Source organism: Argopecten irradians, chromosome 9 (assembly GCF_041381155.1).
Source record: "Argopecten irradians isolate NY chromosome 9, Ai_NY, whole genome shotgun sequence".
In the NCBI taxonomy this organism is placed as follows: Eukaryota; Metazoa; Mollusca; class Bivalvia; order Pectinida; family Pectinidae; genus Argopecten; species Argopecten irradians.
In genome coordinates this window covers 31550592-31556089 of record NC_091142.1, presented here as the reverse complement: position 1 = coordinate 31556089, position 5498 = coordinate 31550592, and the positions used below count along the sequence as shown (strand labels likewise).

Here is a 5498-nt window from a genome sequence, read left to right as displayed (position 1 = left end):
ACATTTTTGATGAATTCATATGTGTCATACTGTATATACTTCAGTTTTGCTCGGCAAGTTGAGTAATTATGATAAACCAATGTCATTATTTAAGATATATATTGTGTTACATGTAAAGCATCATAATCTGGAAAAAACGAAAATACAAAAATGCACACTTCAAAAGTACAATAGTTTTAATTGTTACGGCAAAAAACACATATTATGTAATTCGCATTTATTCTGTTGAACATGTCCCGTACAACGTTTTTATATAGAAAAGTACAAACAAAAACACACATGGGTGTTTGTTTGTTTCTGTTTTGTTTTTCTTGTGGTAATCCCCGGAAATAAAAGGAGCACCAATATTAGACGTTTTACAGCAACTGATAAGGAAAATACGAGAACTTAGGATAAACTATGCTTACTGTATATCATTTAGTACACCGACTCTTTTTAAGCTCATGATATTATCTGAGGTGAAAGGTCAAAGGATTAAAATAAACGTCCCTTTCATCTCAGATGTTTTAGATTAGATATTAGAGTAGAAATGATATATTTGCCGTTTGTGCCTCCTTAATGTCAAATAAGAAAACAGCACTAAAACCTATATACAATGAGGTTGTTAAACAAACTTTCTTTTCAACCATATGATATTCTTTGAATTGATTATTAGCACTGGGTGTGGACCTCGGAAATACTTCTTTAAAACGATTACATCCTAGTGTTACATGGTCTTGGTGATATTACGAATAATTGAAACCATGTAACCCCAAGAAGACTAATTCGCTTTAAGTCAGATTGATGTGCGGCGCTAAACATCAATTTCATGTTATTATATGGTTAGAAAGGGACCCGTTCCTTTTATGTTTGTCTCCAAACGAGTACCTGTGCCTTTATCGGTTGATTTCCTCTGCTTGTCTTCTTTTCTGTAAATAAAAAAATGGTTATTCATAGAATAATATACAAACAAAGCCGGTATGTTCGTAATATCAGGTTTATTTTGAATTTTATATTTAAGATGATGTTTTGGAGATTGCAGAATTAATATAGGTTTTCTTGGAACTAAATATACCGCTATTTAAACTTTATTATAAAGAAGACCCCACAGCGTTTTCTCACATAATTATATTGACAACAAAATATATTACGCTTGAACTCATAATTTGATAGCTGATAAATGCTCTTTCCTTCTAAATATTATGTTTAAGTGTTGAATCCGATATCAATTTTATACATCGATGCAAATATTCAGCTGGTAGCGCACTCAAGCACCGGGGTCGAGTTGCGGTCTGACCGACATTTGAAATACTTACAAACGCAGATATATCACCACAGCGATTATCCCAAAAATGATCACAACAATCAAAAGTCCACAAACAACAGCCAACACAGTTATTGTGGTGTCTTTAGCATCGCCTGTAAATCAATATCACGATAAAAAAAATGTTTATTAGCTACAACCGAAAACACACTCAATGCATTAAAATCACAAAATCAACATTAATATTTCAACTGTCTTTAAAGCAAAAGAAAGAATGCAAACTTTAAGGTTTTTGTTACTCTGTTATATCAATGTCAAGGACCAGCTCTATTTTTTCGCTGGGTTTTATTGGAAACATATTTAACATCGACGTCGGACCTAAACGATGGTTTCCTTCGTATTTGTGCTCCATTTTATCAACCATCAACTTATTTCATTTTCTTTTCATTTTTCCCTCGATCGTTGTGATTGTTTGTGTATTACAACCTTGTGTAAACATGCAATTCATAAATCATATGTAGAACAATATTGCTTACATAATTTATACCGAGTATTAAGTGAACGCATAATTCGAAACTTAAACAATTCCTGTAACGATTCATATCGGATGAATATTCAGCGATAGCCAAATCTAGAAATAATAATAAAAAAATATCTAATGGGACTAGAGGGATTGTTTTGATCGATCCCCGGCTTTCAAACATCAGTTCAAAAAACAGATCTTATACATTAGGAAATACCAAGCTGTCAATTACAAGTTTCTAGATTCGAGCATCATTCACTTGTTTTACATTTACAATCCTTAAAATACCCAACGGAAAGAGGAAGGCCAAAATTGTTTCCTCTTCTAAAAATGTTGGTTACCAGAATGGACTTTGGAACAGAAGGAAGAAATGCCTTGGGACTAATGACTCGGCTTTATACAGCCCCATTAAATACAGAAAATGAAACATAATTACACATAATACAAAAGTGTTTTTACCTGATGAAGGTTCCGCGATAGGCGCATCTAAAGATGAAACAAATGAGGTCAGTGAATGAACGTAAGTGTGAGTTTATTTCATTTACTCTGGTTTATCGACTGAAAGGATTATAACATTGGTGCTCATTATTCTGCTCTCTATTCGGTAAATAAAGTGTATATGACTGTTTTTATAATAAGCGCATGTAAATCTTGCCAAGTGTACAACAGTCGTACTGTTGCTTACATCATGTTGTTCTGCTGTTTAATCTATAACCGTACACACCTTATCCCACTGCTACATGTTAAAAGAAAAACAAATATGATTTGTGTTGACTTGCATTGCTTATTGTATAATAGTGTATTGCCCTGGGATAGCAGGAAGTAAATATTTGAGAACAGAGGCAATCCCAATAGTCCCAGGTCTTATATGATACCTCGAGTTAATGCCTTGACTGTTCCATAAATAACATTGAGAATGTCTAACGGCCGACTCTCAATATAAGATCTGATATATACAACAGAGATATTATATATAAATGCCAAGCTGGAAACATTTCATGTGACATTCTTCCTAATTCTATTAAAACATGTATATGTATGCATGCAACTAAAATGGTACATTTAGTAATTGTTAGATTAATAATTAATAATCTGAAGATATAATTTTATTCATTTATATAAGCACATGATGGGTACATACCTGGTGGTGAGGACTGTATCCATCTTCTCTTTATTTCAAATACCCTCCTTACAGGATACCCGTACAAATCGGCTTCCAACACAACCTATTCTTCATATCTTCCAGGAGATAGCATTCTACCTAAGAAATTCAGTATTATGGATTGAATGAGCTCCATTCATCACATTTTTATTCATATTTATTATGTAGGGAAAACTACATCTAAAATCGTGTAGCTCATTGTTTTCGTTGTCTGCTTTATGTATTTGGGTGTCGTATCTTTCTATTTCCATAACTGGTAAATTTTGTTATTGTTTATCTAAATATACTTAATACCTGTAACAAGCATTAACATACTTTTCACCTAATTGCAGGCTTTATCGAAGGAGTCAAATAAAACCATAATATATCGCTTGCTTGACACAGTAAGGGCAAATCCAACGCAGATTCAATGAATGGTAACCACGACTTACATAGAACCAAAATTGGAAACTTAGGTGTGATATTTTATTTGTGTTTTATTTTACCTAAGCAGTAGCCCATTTCTTTATCACATACAACGAATTTATATATTAGCTATTCAGTCGTGTGTGATCTTCTATAAGTTGTGTTGTAATTTACCTTAGCAGTGACCAGTTTCTTTATCACGCACAAAGTCTTTACACGTCACGGGACACGTTGAGGTACATACTACTGCATATCTCCCTGCAATACACACTGCAAGTAAACATAAACAATTAGTTTAGATTTAGTAAAGTATAGCCGGTAAGACATTTTAGATGTGGTGAACGATTCTTGCACACATATCATTATCTTACAAATCGTTTAATTGTTTGTAGTGGCAAATTGCTTAGGAAGTTTTAAAAGTTGTAAATCCGTAAGATAATTTTAATATCGGGGTTGCATCTTATCTTTTAGCTGCTAGTTACGTATAGTGTGATGGACAAAATGATTGAAGGTCAAGCTCAAGTTGTGCCTGACAGACATATAACGAGTAATATATTGTAAACAAAAATGTGTTTTTCTTTATCTGATAAGTTACATAATGCTGATGTCAAGCTAGCGAATACCATACCTAAATTGGGCTTATCAATATGTTTTATAATACGATTACGAAAGTTTTCACAATACTTTTCAGAGATCAGATGGGCAGGAATGGAATCTTGGAAAGTCACCTGTTGGATTGAGAACTACTAAATGGAAAATTTCCACATTGGAAACAATTTTAGTCTCCGTTCGTCCGACCTTCCGTCCGTCCGTTCAGCAATTTATCCATAGGACAGTCCACCAACCAACACATGCACCCACACAAGCACTACATGTATTACCCTAACCTGCTCATCCCCGCATCCATTATCACTCCAGTCATAAGAATATAAAGCGTCATGAAAGTATCTTATATTATTAAGACACCAATTGTTAAACAGCAATGGACGTGCAAAACGAAAACAACATATAAATGATACACAGTGTCATTGTTAAGTAGTTGTGTGTAATGTGTGTAAATTTTAAGTTGGTTTAAGTTCTTTTAACAATATAGATTATGAAAGTTAAAGTTTTATTATATTTCACTGAACATAAAGTAAGATTTATTGCAATTTTACCCATTAAAAGAATCTCTCAGCTCACATTATAAAATAAAACAAAATGAAACTTGATTTATTTGAAGACAAAAATAATATTACCTGGTTACCCATATTTGTATTTGTTATGGATGCTCCACCGCCGACAGAACATAAACGATACTCATTATTTGAACAATAATCGGTATTTAATCATGAATACATATTTCCAATCTACACAAAAAATAATATAGAATAATTAAATTTGCTTTAGTTCATTTCTTCATTGTATATATGACATAGTGCCACGGACTTTTTTCGGGACGCTATTTAACATTGTATCTTATATACCTAAATTAGAAGCTCAAACTTTTTCGATAGTGGTAATGGTGTAAAGTAAGTTACTATAATAGCAGAAGGAAAATACTAACTCGTCTGCCTCCTGGTTATTTTATTGAGAAAATACTATTTGTCAGCAGTGGAGCATCTTTAAGGTGCGATTTTCAGGCTTACCATGACAGTTTCCAGTTTCCTTCTCACAAAGTATATCTTGGCATTGGACAGAACAGTTAAGTTCGCATTGAATGCCGTGCTTCTGAGGAACGCAATCTGTGAAACGGAAAGCAAAAGAAAGACAGTACAACAACAAAAGTATATAAAAATTATCAAAAACAGAAAGACACAAAAAAAGTGTTATGTGATTACGTTCAGCTTTTTATACGAATCGATATCGAAGGCGTCAAATAAAGCCATAATTATCGCATGCTTGTTTCAGTAGAGGGCAAAGACACGTTTAAAACAGAAATTTTTTACGACTTACATAGAACCAAAATTAGAAACTAGTGTATGATCTTCTATTTGTGTTGTATTTTACCTAAGCAGTGACCAGTTTCTTTATCACATACAACGAATTTATATATTAGCTATTCAGTCGTGTGTGATCTTCTATAAGTTGTGTTGTAATTTACCTTAGCAGTGACCAGTTTCTTTATCACGCACAAAGTCTTTACACGTCACGGGACACGTTGAGGTACATACTACTGCATATCT

General features: G+C 33.2%; 1 long non-coding RNA gene across 1 annotated transcript; it reads right to left on the bottom strand.

Moving 5' to 3' along the window:
* Positions 1-215: 215 nt before the first annotated feature.
* LOC138330932 (uncharacterized) lies at positions 216-2358 on the bottom strand. The gene is made up of 3 exons (XR_011209626.1): positions 2226-2358; positions 1296-1398; positions 216-908 (listed from the first exon to the last, which is right to left on the bottom strand). It is a non-coding gene; the product is annotated as an uncharacterized lncRNA (long non-coding RNA).
* Positions 2359-5498: the final 3140 nt, after the last annotated feature.